Below are 15696 nucleotides of genomic sequence, written 5' to 3' on the forward strand. Positions count from 1 at the left end.
AATCACTGTAATTAGTATATTTTTTCTTATAAATAGACATGAATCTTTGAAGAGAGTGTAAGAGGGAAGTATAATCAAGAAAGAAGCCTTGATTTACCTACTTGGTTGTGTTTATGTATCATCTGAACATTGACATTGCTGAAACCGCTGTACTAAATCTTATGTGTTTTTGTTACTTGATGAAAAGCACCAGGGAATCAGTATCAGATTAACTTAAGAAAAGATATTCATCTTTAGTATGAAGAAATGTTAGGATATACATACACACACACACACACACACACACATACTTGCACATGCATGTGTGCGCACGCACACAAACACACACACACACTCCCACTGTCCCTACTAATGAAGTAGATTGATAGAAACGATAAGCTGTTATCTATTTTTAAAATCATTTAGATGTGACTTTGGAGTATACTGTTTTCTTTGCTGTGAATTCATAGTGGCTTAAATTAATTATGAAAACCACATTATGAAAGCCAAGGTCAGGAGAATTTAGAAAACTCTCCACCCTGATGTCTCTGTCTCCCATAGCATGTTGGAGATAGTCACCATCATCCCTTAGAATGATATCAAATAAATCAAATGTCTTGGTTTTAGAGTTGTTTCCTCTTAGCTAAATCTGAGCATATATCTTAAACCTTGAGTATCTTTGCCTCCCAGCTCCTGCAGGGCTTCCCACTTAATTCAGGCTAACACAAGGGAAGGGAGACCAACAAAGCAGTGACTAGAGCATCCTGCTCCATAGGCCTGGATGAGAATGTAGTATTTATCTGGACTACACAGAAGGAAAATCTACTGTTGATCTCTTTTGTCATGACACAGACCCACAAGCCACACCATTTTCCAATAGCCAAAAAGAGTCCACTACTATAGAACATTAAGATAGAGCCATTTGAAGATGGAACAGATTGCTTTATTGTAAGTGGTGAGTCTCAGTCCTCCTGTCCTTCCCCCAACAAATGTGTCCACGCAGTGACTAGATGAACACTTGTTGAGGATAATCTAGGAGGACATCCTATAGGATACACCAACGATGAGCCCTCAGAGGTCATTCAGTCCAGCTGCCTCCTCAATCGACAGGTTCCTTCTAGGGTATCCTCAACAAATAGTATATGTGCTTTTGAGGGTTTCAATCACTTACAAATACCTACCTAACTGGTAGCATCTCTCAGCAGAGCAGGAAAGGGTTACTTGAAGATAGAACAGTTGGAGCTACTTGCAGGTTGAAAAAGAAAATGTAATATGTCAAGAGCCAGGGATTCTGATGACATTAACAGAGGGTCAAGTACAAACTTGGAAAAGGCATTTTCTTATTTGGCTTAAACTATCTTTAAAAAAGAAAGAAAGAAAGAAAGAAAGAAAAGAGCAGCACCAAGCTCAAGGTGAGTGTTCATTAACCATTATATTGAAACCCTTAGACACTTAGTCATTAAGGTGGCACAGTGGAGATGATGGTGAAGGGACATGGCAGCCTTGTTCTGGATAAAATATGGTGAAACTGGTGCGTGCATGTGTGTGTGTGTGTGTGAGGACCTAAGCTTACAGTAGGGAAAAGAGATGAGTATGCTCAAAGTTCAGACAGTATGGTGAGGAGGTGGCTGAGAAGTGGATGGAGGCCTGGTTCTGAGCTACATAAACTAGCATTTTATTTATTTCTTAAAGTTAATTGGTGGTTCTGGCACACTGAATATACTTTGTTCATTTGTGGTTTTGGTGAAATGAGCACTCAGCTGGTGATTAGGACACTTGGGTTCTACATCCAGGTCTTCCATTGACCAGATTTTAGCCTTAGGGAGCAGGGGAGGACACCCACATTGGAGTCTAGAAAGCGAACTGAACCAGGAAAGAAGTGAGCAGCACGTAGGGTGGGGTAGGGCCTTCCCAGTGTAACTCAGAAGGAGAGGGCTGCTGGCAAGAAAATGGAAGAATCCAGAGAGGGAGGGCTCTAGGACTGCTCTGCTTCCCCTTCATGCCAATCCCTCTTACACCACCATATCCCATACCCTGCACCAGGGAGTGTTCAGGTGAGGACCAGCATCGCTCCCTGCCACAGAAAGATGGGGGACCTCAGATCTCTCTGGTTCACAGTTTGGAAACCTTCAGCCCTGCAGAGGAGACAGGATGGACCTTAGTCTCCACACCGTAAATCCTTGTCTGTTCTCTACCTCCATTAATTACACTCTACATGAAATATTCAAAACATTGCTTGACTGTTAAAAGGAGCTTCCCTACCAAGGGATTCATTAATCGATATTGCAGTCTACCTAAATTTTAAATAAGGTTTTGGCTTGATGAACCCATAACCTGATCCCACCTTTGGTTTATGAGAATCAACAAGTTATCCGAAAAGACTGGTATGAACCGATGCAGAGCAAAATGAATAAAATCAGGGGAACAAGTTACACAATGACAACAGTAATGTGAAGGGGAACAACTTTGAAAGAAGTGTTGGTTTCATGCATCTTGGCAGACAAGGGAGATACATTTTTCAGACCACAGCTAATGTATTGAATCATTTTGCTGGACAAAGGAAAGTTTGTATTGAGGGGAGGAGAGTGAGTTAGCAATTGAGATTCACACCAAAAAAACATCACTAAAACATTTTATAATGCCTCGAATACCAAAAGTTCATATGGTAGCGCAAGTGGCAATTTTGTTGTTAAACCAGGGTTAAGTATACCTTTTGTTTTTATTTTTTTTAAATGATACTTTTCCCCCAGTTACATTTAAAAACCTTTTTTAACATCCTTTTTAAAAAAATTTTGAGTTCCAAATTTTCTCTCTTCCTCCATCACCTCCTTACTCCCTAAGATAGTAAGCATTAATTATACATTTTTTAAAATCAAACCAACAAAGTCACAGTTTTGTATACAACTCTGTTGTTATTCTGTACTAAAATATATTTGTTGATTGAGTTGAATGAACATTTAAACAACAAAATCAACAGGTTCCTTCAGTGATAGGAGCATAGTTTAGGCTTGGCCAAAGTGTAAATAAAGCTGGTCTAGTGGAAAGGGCACTTTGTCTATTAAGTCCCTACTGTGCACAGAACACTGTGCTAATGGCTAGAAGAGATAGAAACTTTAGCACATATTCTCTGCCTTCCCAAAGCTTACAGTCCAGTAGGGGGAATAAAATACAAACGTGTACAGATTTCCACATTATTACATGAAAAACTCACAAAAGTACAATTATGTGGTTTCAAGGAGAGTTACATGCTGCCTCCTATTTCTCTCAGGGTGCCTTACTGTCTCAGGCTCCCCGGCTTATCTGCGATTTCAGGGGCAGTTGGTGAAGAGATCCGGCTCATCCACAGGAAGTAGGTGCCATCATTATTCTCATTTTGTTGATGAGGAGAGTGAGACAGGTTAAGTGACTTGCCCAGGGTCCCACAGCTAGTAAGTGTCTAGGGCAAGATTTGAATTCAGATCTTCCTGACTCCAAGTCCAACACTATCCACTATGCCACTTAGGTAATGTGCGACCAACATGGAGCGATGTAACCATTGTCACCTGTTTGGTAACCAGAAGTGGCTGTGTCTGGGGGCAGCTAGGTAGCGCAGTGGATAGAGCACCAGCCCTGGATTCAGGAGGACCTGAGTTCAAATCTGACCTCAGACACTTAACACTTACTAGCTGTGTTATCCTGGGCAAGTCACTTAACCCCAATTGCCCCACAAAAAAAGAAGAAGAAGTGACTGTGTCTGATTCTGAGCCTGGTGTTCATTCTGCTACATGCATTTTAATCTGACCTTCTCATCTTCCAGTTTTTCTCCTGAAATTTCTCCCTAAAATAAAGAGTGTTGTTTTTGTTGTTCTTTAAGGTGAGGCAGGCATGTAAGTAATTCTGGATCAAGGGATGCTCTTGGGGAGGGGGAGTTAGCACTCCAGCCAGCAAGAGTATTATGGGCCTGGCAGCCTGGAGATAGGTGTAGTAGGAGAAGACCAAAGCCACACCATTCAATTCTATTTATTTAACATCGTACCCAATTCTTTCTCCATATTGCATCCAACGACCAAGACTTGACTAGTCTCCTCATAGGATTTAGAGCTTGAAGGGAGAGAAAGCATGGTTCTGTATAAAGAATACTGGTGTGGGATTCCTAGGACCCACCAGACACTTGTAAATGACATGACTAAGAAGTCATCTTTTCCAGTCTCCTCGTTTTACAAGTGAAGAACTCCCAGAGAGGGCTAATAGCTTATCCCAAATAACACCAATACTGGACTTTGAATGCAGACCTCAGATTCTGAACCCAGTACTCTTCCAACTTTGCCTCAGAAGACTTGGGCTTGGGTGTTGGCCCTGCTCCATATTAACTGTATGACCTTGTGGAAGAAATCTTTCCATTCTTGCCCTCAGTTTCCTCATCTTTCATATGAAGGGCTTGGACTAAGTGCCCTCTAAGATTCTTTCCAGTACCGAATTCTATTATTCTATTACCTTAGATTCTTAGATTCAGCCTTTTCAACAATTTTCCACTGCCTGATAATTCTACCACTTTTAAGATTCCACCATTCCTACCCTGCTAATCCTCAGTACTGACCCACCATTGGGTGTCTCCACTCTCACCCCTGGGCTGTTGGTTACAGCTGAGCTAGCAATGGTGGAATAATGGAATAGGGGAGCCAACTGAGGTCCAATGACTTACTAAGTGTCACCCAAGCAAGCTGGAGCCTGAGTTTCTCTATTTGCACAACACATCTCAAAATTGGTGTGACACACAGTGCTTGGTAAACTAGAAACTCAGCTGGCATTTGATTCTACTCAACAACATGAGCTTGTGCTTCTGAGAAGCCTTCTCTGATCCTGCTAGCTTCTGAATTATTATAGAACCTTCGATCTTTATTTTGCATATACTGTATTTTAATTTGTATTATTACTATTTGCATATTATGTTAGGGATCATTTATTTGTTGATCTTCGGGATCTCTCTTAATTTAGATGGATATTGAATAAGTTTTTGTTGAATGAATGAATAAATGTTGGACTATGGACTAAACAGGTTTTTGTGGATTATCCTCAGAACTTAAATGCTATTTCTAACTTTCTGTGGGAAATACTGCTGGGCATATACCCAAGGAAGTCAAAGACCACAAATACACCAAAATGTAGGACAGCTAGGTGGCGCCATAGTGCACAGAGTACAAGGAGTAGAGTTTGGAAGATTGCTCTTCCTGAGTTCAAATCCAATCTGACACTAGCTGTGTGACCCTGGGCAAGTCACTTAACCCTGTTTGCCTCAGTTTCCTCATCTATAAAATGAGCTGGAGAACAAAATGGCAAAACACTCTAGTATCTCTGCCAAGAAACCCCCAAATGGGGTCACAGAGTCAGACATGACTGAAATGACTGAACAACAACAAAATATTCATAGCCACTTCTTTGTGGTAGTAAAGAATTAGAAACCAAGTAAATTCCCCTCAATTAGGGAATGGCAAAAGAAACTGGCATATGAGTGTAATTGTCCCATAAGAACAAACATGAATCAGAAACAGGAAGACATATAAATCGAGGCAGTGAAGAAACCAGAACTAGGAAATCAATATACACAATGATTATAACAGTGTAAATGGGAAGAATTTTTTTAAAAGGAAACAAGGCTGTGTACCTATAGTGACCAAACCAGCCTAGGAGAAGAATTAATCAAATTAATGACCCCTCCCATATGCCGAAGTGACTTCAATGGAAGAAACACAAGGGGTATAGAACATTTGTGTGTGTGTGTGTGTACATGTGCATACATGTGGGATGGGGTGGCAATTAGGTGATGCAGTGAATAGAGTGCTGGTCCTGAAGTTGGGAGAACTTGAGTTCAAATCTTAATCTCGGATACTTACTAGCTATGTGACCCTGGGCAAGTCACTTGACCCCAATTGCCTTGCATGACCATCTCCAGTCATCCTGATGTATATCTTGCCATTGGACCCAGATGGCTCTGGAGGAGAGAGTGAGGATGGTGACTTTGCACAGCCCTCCCTCACTTAAATCCAAGTCATTGCAAGTCATGAAATTTCATGGTTCTCTTTGAGAACAAAGGACAAATACCAACCACCATATATGTGTATAGACACACACACACACATTGTATATACTGTCAGAGCTGAGGGAAGTGCTGATTTTACTGAACCTTCTAGGCTTTTTTTGTTTGTTTGTTTTGTTTTTTTGTTTGTTTTCTGTTTTAGCAATTGGGGTTAAGTGACTTGCCCAGGGTCACACAGCTAGTAATTGTTAAGTGTCTGAGGCCAGATTTGAACTCGGGTCCTCCTGAATGCAGGGCCAGTGCTCTATCCACTGTGCCACCTAGCTGCCCCTAGGCTTTTTTTTTTTTTTTTTTTTTTGGTGAGGCAATTGGGGTTAAGTGACTTGCCCAGGGTCACACAGCTAGTAAGTGTTAAATGTCTGAGGCCGGATTTGAACTCAGGTACTCCTGACTCCAGGGTCGGTGCTCTATCCACTGCACCACCTAGCTGCCCCCCTAGGCTTTTTTTAAACAAGGAAAGGTTTACTGTGGAGGGGTTATTTTCAGAAATAAAAGTGACATAAAAAACATAAGATAAAAATAAGGTAAAGTAATTTCTGTGGGATGATGAAATTCCAAACAACTTTCAAATAAAATTTTGGAACAAAGATCACTTATAAAAGTAGGGGCTACCTGTTGTTAATTTAAATGAAAAAATAAATAAAACCTGTCACTCCTGCTTAGGAGTGACACAAACAAAGGAGATACTGAGAAGTGCCTGATTCTGGTACACATGTTACACAAACCTTCCTTAGCTTTGTGGAGATCTCTGATGGTTAAAAAACCCTCCTACTGAGCTCACGTCTGGCTACCTGCCACACTCAGCCATTACTCCTACTTCTGGCCTACTCTCTCTTCCATAAGACAACCATTGAAATACTTTAAAACCCCATCCACCTTCTGATCTCCTCTAGGCTGAAACCCCCCAGTTCCCTAAGCTGTTCTTTCATGCGGCCATCTCCAGGCTCTTGTCCATCTCCATCACCTTCCTCTCCATGATGATGGTGATAACAATAGTAGCTAACGTTTGCAAAGCACTTTGCATAGATTATCTCATACCATTATCCCAGTTTCACAGATGAGGAGAATGAGGCTGAAAGGGGTGAAGTGACGTGCTCAGCTACTAAGTGTCTCAGGCCTTCCCTTCCTCAAATGTGGCTTTCAGAACTACCCACAATATCCCAGGGCAGAGGACCATGGGACTAACCACCCTCAGTCCTGGGAGTTTGTCTCTATTGGCTGCTGTGTTCCACTCCCTCCTTCCTCGGGATTTCTTAACCCTGCCGTTTCTTACCCGAGGCAGCAAGCTATCTAAAAGAGCTTTGCTTTGCCCCAAATGAGGCTGCCCTGGGCCTTAGAGCCTCACTTAAGGGGCGTTTTTCTGGCTTCTGTGGGAACCATGGTAAGGGTGGCCACAGCCTTCTCCAAGGGGAGGCAGAGCATTCACGCAGAATCACACAATTGAATTTCACTTGAAAGCTGCCATCCAGACCAATGAATGCTCAAATCTCCACTGTAACATGGCCAGAGATCTCCAAGGAGCAGGAACCAGCTCCACTGTGGGACACCTCTCAGAAGTCGCCCCACCCCAGGAAAGGATCCTTAGCAGAGCCTGTTTTCTTCATGTCTTGCCACTGTGGCCATTAGGGGTCACAGCAACCAAGAAAATGAGGTTCCTTTGACTTAATGAGGTGAGTCACCCAGGATTTCCTTTTAAAGGCCTGTTTGGGGGGCTCTTGTGACATTAGAACAAAACAAGGGCTAAATGCCACTGGAGAAAGCCAGAGATTCTCTAACAATGGCCCTGGGGTTGGGACTGTCCCAGTCCCAGCATCTATCTCTGTGCCTAGCTAAAAGCCCCAAGGCCCTTCTGCTTGGTCCTCAGACCTCAGAGGGACACACGGAAATAGACGTACGTCTGGGTAAAACCACAGATATTTATGAGAAGTAAAACTAGGTGAGTAAAAAATAACAACGAACGGCAGAGTAAATGAATGAGTTCAGAAACACGCCCAACCAAAGTGGGCAAGGGGGAAGGGAGGAAGAACCCAATTCCCCGAAATGCCTTTGCTTTTAGCAGCACTCCAGCCAGGGGGGTGAGTGACAACAATAAAAAGCAGTCTTAATGCCTCGACCCTGCAGACCTGGGAGGGAAGCCCCTTGGCAATATGTATGTCTGGCTCAGGAGGGGAGTGCAAACTCAAAAGCTCACAGATCTTTGGGGCTTGAAGCCAATCCTCCTACCTGTGGGGTAGGGAAGGTGATTACACAAAAAGGCCTTTTCATGAACCTGGTTGTGTGTGTGTGTGTGTCTGTGTGTATTTGTGTGTATCTCTGTCTCTGTGTCTGTGGGTGTGCATTGAGGCATGGACTCGGTTTCCCCTACCTGCAAAACTAAGGGGCCTATATGAGTGCCGATTCATACAACGTCACTCAAATAGGCTCCCTGCCCCATGCCCTTCCCACAACACCATGCTCTCTGCCTCTCTATCTTAATTAAGGGGTACAACCACTGGGATAGACTGACTGGATAGAGTTCTCCTCCCCAAAGCTGCTCCAGATGAGCTTGATAAATGAAGCTTCAAGTAGCTGCTATGGGATGGAGGGAGAGGGGAATACGGCAACATCTGTCACTGGAATGATTTGACTGATGGGCTGGCAAGGTGGGGTGCGGTACATGATCACTTGGCCTTTGAGCATTTGGAGGCTGTCACAGGGAAGAGGAATTAGCTTTGTGCTGCTTGGCTTCAGAGAACAGAACAAGGAGCAGTGGGAGGAAATCTCAAGGAGGCAGATTGCCCCTCAGTATGAGAACAAAAAATCCTAACAAGTAGAGCTGGACAGCAGAGAAATGAACAGTTTTGCTAGATAAGGAGCTCCCTTTCCCCATGGGTTTTCTAGTGGAGGCCGCATAACTGCCCACCAGGGATTTGGGACAGGGGATCTTGTTCAGGTATGGAATGGACTAAATGACCTCTGAGATCCCTTTCAACTCCAAAGTTCTTTACAAAGTGCCATGAAGCATTTTGCTTGTTCCCCCAACCCCTTTAATATATTATCGTGTAGTGTTGTTGTTGAGTTGTTTCAGTTATATCTGACTCTCCGTGACCCCATTTAGAGTTTTCTTGGCAGAGATAGTGGAGTGGTTTGCCATTTTCTTCTCCAGCTCATTTTACAGATGAGAAAACTGAGGCAAAGAGGGTTAAGTGACTTGCCCAGGGATACACAGGGAATAGGTGTCTGAGGCCAAATTTGAACTCAGATCTTCCTGACTCCAAACCCAGCACTCTATCCACTGTGCCACCTGGCTGCCCCCATTATTACATGTGGCAGGGCTGGCTCATGCAGTGCATTCGTGGAGATGGGCCTGTACCCTGGCCTTTTCCATGTAATGGGCTCTGGACTCTTACTAAAGGCCATGTACAACCAGAGGCTTCACACTGGTCCCTTAGTCCCCATCATGGGGGAGTCTGTGTTAAGGATGAATGGCAATCAAGCTAAGAAAACCTCCCCCAGATTTGGGTTTCTTGTGTAATCATCTTTTTTCATTGTACTGTGTTATGGAAATGCTTGTTTTGTTCCATGAACTGAAAATAAAATAAAAATTTAAAAATAAAGGATCATGATGAAAAAACTCTCCCCCCCCCCATTTTAAAAATTAGCCTCTTTGGACACAGCCAACACTGCTTTCAGGGTGGGATGGGGTGGGAGAGGGGCAGAAGGATTTATCTGTGGCAGATAAGTGCACTTAACAGCAAGTAGAGGCACTTAAGAGCCAAGAACCTAAAGATGGATCTCAAGTCTCTGGCAGCTTCTGCTATTTTGTGTTTCTTTCCCTGAGCACAGATGAAGGATGGAGGCTTCTACCCTTTGTGGATACCTTGTGAACCCAAGATTTTCCCTAGAATTCCAGGATGGGACATATTAAGTCAGAAAGTTAGAGGGAAAGCCTGAAGCTCCTCTCTCTGGAGTCTGAGTCCTCTAGGACTGAATCTGGCCCAGATCCAGTACCCACTCCCCTTGTGGGACAGGGTCTTCCCCACCCAACCTCAAGCCACTGGTTCATTATTATTTGTCTTTTATCTCTTATTCCCTTATTAGACTATAAGCCCCATGAGGGCAGAACCCTGTCATTTAAATAGGCTCTGTTTGCCCAGTGCAGAGCTTAATTCTCTGAACAGTTGGTGCTTAGTAAATGCTTCTTAAATTAATGATGTGTAGCACCTCACTGATGCTGTCCACTTCTAGAGCATGATTCCTTTAGTCAAAGGAATAAATTCCTGGGGCTGACCCAGAGTCTAGAAGTTCTACCCATGGAGGCCTTAGAGAGAGAACGCGCAGTGTTAAAGATCGAAGACCCATCTCGGGGAGGATCCTGTGCCTGACCATTGCCTCCCTTGGCAGACAAAGCCGTTTAAGGCCCAAGTTGAGTAGCTGGGCCCCCAGAGCCCTGGTCTTGCAACATCCCAAGCTGCCTTTGCTTATTTCCAGGGAAACCTCAACATCTTCCAAACAAAAACGAATTTTCTTTTTATTAAAACTGAAAATATCCTATAGTAGGTTTTCTGGCAGAAGAGGCTGAATGGGATGTGGTCTACAAGATCAAGGAAGACGCCACCAGACTGTGCATTGCAGCAGAAAGGAGGCTGGCCTCAGAGCGAGGACGGGGCAGTCAGACTCGGGCATTGACAAGCTACGTAGCCTTGGGCAAACGACTGTGGGCTTTAGTTTCCATCCTGACACATTGAGGTTAGTCCAGGCGATCTCTAAGGGGCTCTTCCGCTTTCTCATGTTATTATTCGAGGATTTAGAGTCCATTAAAAAGGAAAATGCTTGCCTTTGAGTAGGGGCCTCTTCCTGACCAGATGAGAGGGGGCTGGGACGGAAAGACCGCAATGGGCCCTTGGGGCCCCTCAACCGGGTAGAACCAATGTTCTTAAAGAGGGGGCAGAATTTCTATAAAATGAAAATATATCCAAATAAGAAAGCATTTAGAAATCACTTTCATATGCACTTGATGTAGATAATGCAGGTTCCCATTTTACAAAGAGGGAAACTGAGTTACAGGTACCCAAGGCTGCCCAGTTGGTGTCAGGATAGAAATTAGACACAGGGAGGTTTGTTTGTCTCCAAATGCATGCCCTTTTCCTCATCTGAACCATCTCTCCACACTTTCTCATCACAGGGACAAGGAGGACACGGACCTCCTGAACAATTCTTTCCTCACCCTCTCCCCAACTTTGCCCTCCCTCACAAGTGCCTGAGGCTGCTAAGGCCGGGAGACTTGGAGCAGAGAGCAGCTGGGACCCAAGGCTTCATTCGTCACTTAATTAGAAATGCAGTTTGCCCGGCCCGGGGTGGCGGCCATGATCTGTGTTTCTCAAAAATAACAGGCTTAGGGTATTTGGTGATAAAAGGGTCCATCTGTCGCCAGCGCCGCCAGATTGGACAGATTTCATGGCTATGTCAGAAGGTCGTCATTCCAGACAACTCAGTCCAGGGACGGCGCTGCCATGGCGACTGGAGCCTTGCTTATGGCTTTGTAGCCGCAGCCAGGCCCAGAGCGGCTAGGGTTCGCTGATGGAGTCGTGGTATATGCTTCTACAGGCTGCAAAGGCTCACAGAGTGCTTTCCCTCCCCCACGCCCAATACCCTCATGAGCTAAATGGTCGTGGCAAAGATTATTATCCCCATTTTCCAGATGAGGCCCCTGAGGCTCAGAGCATCAGAGGGACTGATGGCTATCAAACACTTGGGTTGGGATTCAAACCCAGGTTTCCTGAGTGCAAAACTAGTATTCTTTCTGCTTGTCTTCCCGGTCTCATTTCTAAGTGCTACCTAGCTGCCCCCTGAGTCTGTTATTCTTTTCCAGATTAGACACCCCCAAGTTCTTGGGCTCCTCACGGTCTTGGTGGACAAATGTCCCTCTTCAAATGTGGTCCTGCCGATTCCAGGTCATTACCAGTGTCACTGACCCCTGAGAATGGTATTGGCAGCTCAGGAAGAGCCCCCCCACCCCAAACCCTCAGTGGGACATTTGGGCGAGCGGCCTGCCTCCCACACTCACTCCCTTCTCAGTGCAGGACGGAGGGAGAAAGGGAGCTTGGTTATCTGACTTGCTGTCTGGGCTGTGGCCCAGCCCGGTCCCAGCAGTCCTTAGGATTGTGCTGACAGAGCTGCCCAGTCCTTCCTCAGGGAAAGATCTTCTCTGGGGAGAAAGAAATTCCATACCCTCGTCTGCCTCTGGGTTCCTGGGTCCTTAGGGAGTCGGGACATTCTTAAGCTTCACTGACTCCCAGGGGGAATGGACTCTTAAATCATAAAATGTCAGTGCTGGAAGGACCCCCCAAAGTCATCTTGCATACACCCCTTAGGTTATAGGCCAGGAAACACACAAAAGAGAAAAGAGAGCTGGCTGAGGTCATAAAACCTGGGATTTGAACCCTGGCCTCCTGACTGCTTCCAGCTCCTGTGTCAGAACACGTGGGCAGCAAGAAAGAAGATTTATAGAACACTGTTGCTCCCAGTCTAGGCCCACACTAAAGACCACACACACACACACACAAATACCAATATATACACGTCTACTTTGTGTTGGTGGGGCATTGAAGAAGGATCCCTGAATAATAAGCACCTACTATGTGCCAGTCACTGGTGAAGTGCTTTACAATTATTATCTCATTTAATCCTCACAACCACCATGGGAGGTAGGTGCTGATATTATCTCCATTTTACAGATGAGGAAACTGAGGCAGACAGCGAGTAAATGACTTGCCCAGGGTCACACAGCTGCTAAGTGTCTGAGGCTGGTCTTCTTGATTCCACCACCTAGAGGAGTCAGAAGAGCTGGGTTCAAATTCCAGCTCTGTTACTTATCAGCTGTGTGACTGAGCAAGTTGCTTAATTAAAACGAATAAACATCTATTAAAAAGTATCTACTATGGGCAGCTAGGTGGCGCAGTGGATAAGGCACCGGCCTTGGATTCAGGAGGACCTGAGTTCAAATCCAGTTCAGACACTTGACACTTACCAGCTGTGTGACTCTGGGCAAGTCATTTAACCCTCATTGCCCTGAAAAAAGAGAGAGAGAGAGAGAGAGAGAGAGAGAGAGAGAGAGAGAGAGAGAGAGAAAGTACCTACTATGATCAGGGTTCCCTGCTCCTCACTTAACCTCTTAGCGTTTCTAGACTTTAGTTGCCTCATCTATAAAACGAGAGTGTTGGATCAGATTGTTGTTTAACAAACTTTCTGATATCAGGACCCTTTAAGGACCCCTTAGGACTTCCAAGGTCCCTCAGGACTCTTAAAAATTATTGGGGATCCTGAAGAGCTTTTGTTTATGTGTCTTATAGGGGGTGTCCCCAAAGTCTTGGTGCAGCCTTCGTCTACTAAAGCTTAACTATCACTATATACAGGGTGTCCCAAAAGTCTTGGTGCCTCACTAAGTTATTTACCCCCATTAAAACTTTAAATGTTTTAGTATTATTATGAATATAACTGTGACCTTATGGACCTCTAAAAGGGTCTCAGGGACCCCACGGGACCCCTGAACCATCGGCTGGGATGATCTGAAAGGTCCCTTCAAACTCTAAATCCCCTGTACACATGGACGCACAGTCAAAGTGTGTGAACATGTGTCCTGGCACACACACGTGCACCCCCTTTCACACGACCATACCCAGTGCTCGGCAGATAGTAAGGGCTTCATGAATGTGTTTCCGTTTCCACGTGCTGGCTGCTGCCTCTCCTTCCCACAGTCATGGAGACCTTCATGCCTGGAGCTCACGGAGGGAGATGAGCAGAGAACCATCCTCCCGTTGGTCTGTCCCCAGGCCAGAACTGTTCTGGCCACCACTGAAGCCCGGCCTGACCTCAGGCCATTGGCATGCGGAGTATGCGGCTTCAGTATTCCCCCTGGGGCTGAATCATGTTTCAGGAGTCAGCCTGGCAATGATTTATCATATCTTAGCAGGATTCGGGCAAAACAAGTGACTCGTGGCCTTGGCATGTGGGCTCGTGGGGCAGGAAAGGGGAGACCCGCTGATGGGGAGGAGCTATTCCTGGCTTCCGGAAGGGTGGGCCCATCCCCACCCAGGGCTTTCTCTGACCATCCCTAAGGCAGGGGTCACTGATGGGCAACAGAGACAGACGCTTTCCATGGGGTCTCCACATCTTTTCAAGAGAAAACCTGATTCAGGGGAGAACCCTGGGCTAGCAGACGAAACACTTGGGTTTTCATTCGGCTTCTGCCCCTGACCTGCTGGGCAGGCTTATACCAGTCACCTTTTCATGTGGGCCTCAGTTTCTCTATTTTTAATAACTTTGATCCCTCTGCCTCCCAGGACCAGCATGAGTTCCCCTGGAATTAAGACTGGTTCAGATCTCCTAGAGCTGGAAGTGAATGAGAGTGAATAAGCATTTATTAAATACTAAGTATTGTTCAGGTTGGGCAGCTAGGACCTGGAGTCCAGAGGACCTGAGTTCAAATCTAGCCTCAGATACTTTGCTGTGTGACTCTGGGTAAGTCACTTTAACCCTGCTTGTCTCACTTTCCTTATCTGTAAAATGAGCTAGAGAAGGAAATGGTGAGCTGCTCCAGTATCTCTGCCCCCAAACAGGGAGGATCACAAAGAGTCAGACACAACTAAAATGACAGAACAACAGGAACACTGGGCAGGCATGATGCTAGACCCTGGGACCAAAGAAGCCATCCAGTTCAAGCCTCTTATTTTACAAATGAGGAAACTGAGGCCTAGGGAAGTTAAATCATTTTAAAATGTCACCTGAAGACACAGACCAACAAGATGGCTCTGGAATTCATATGTTGAATTGATTATATGCTTAAAAAAAAAGCTATACATAACAGAGATTAGTGGTTTCTTATCCACCCTCCTCTTCTGTTCTTTATCTATGGAAATGTTCATATTTGATGTCTGTCAAGATCAGAATAACAAGAAGTTTAAATTAAAATCCTAAAAGAAGAAAGAGTCACTCAAGAAGTATCAGATCATTATCACCCTCCTCGTTGCCACTTATTGGAATCCCTCATTTTCTCCAAGACTCCACTGAAGGGCCGCCTCCTCACAGGTTTATCTAATCCCCTTCAGTGGCTGCTGTCTCCTCCATTCCATATTAGCTTTCTTTTTTTTTGTGGGTGTTTTATGTTCCTTTGTATTTTTTGGTAGGTATTTTGTATACCTTTGGTTTTTATGTACCTGGGTTCTCCCTCGATGGATTGACTATAAGTTCCGTGGGGGTAAGGGTTGTTCCACTTTTGTCTTTGTATTTTCAGCCCTTAGCACGGGGCCTGTCATGCAGTAACCATTTAATACATGCTTGTTGATTCATTGATGACCTCTCACTTGGATTACTTTTTTTTTTTTTAGTGAGGCAATTGGGGTTAAGTGACTTGCCCAGGGTCACACAGCTAGTAAGTGTCAAGTGTCTGAGGCCGGATTTGAACTCAGGTACTCCTGAATCCAGGGCCAGTGCTTTATCCACTGCGCCACCTAACCACCCCCCTAATTTTTTCTTTCTTTTTCTTTTCTTTTTTCTTTTTTTTCTTTTTTTTTTTTTGCAGGGCAATGAGGGTTAAGTGACTTGCCCAGGGTCACACAGCTACTTCAGTGTCAAGTGTCTGAGGCTGGATTTGAACTCAGGTCCTC

Source organism: Dromiciops gliroides, chromosome 6, assembly GCF_019393635.1.
Source record: "Dromiciops gliroides isolate mDroGli1 chromosome 6, mDroGli1.pri, whole genome shotgun sequence".
Taxonomy (NCBI): domain Eukaryota; kingdom Metazoa; phylum Chordata; class Mammalia; order Microbiotheria; family Microbiotheriidae; genus Dromiciops; species Dromiciops gliroides.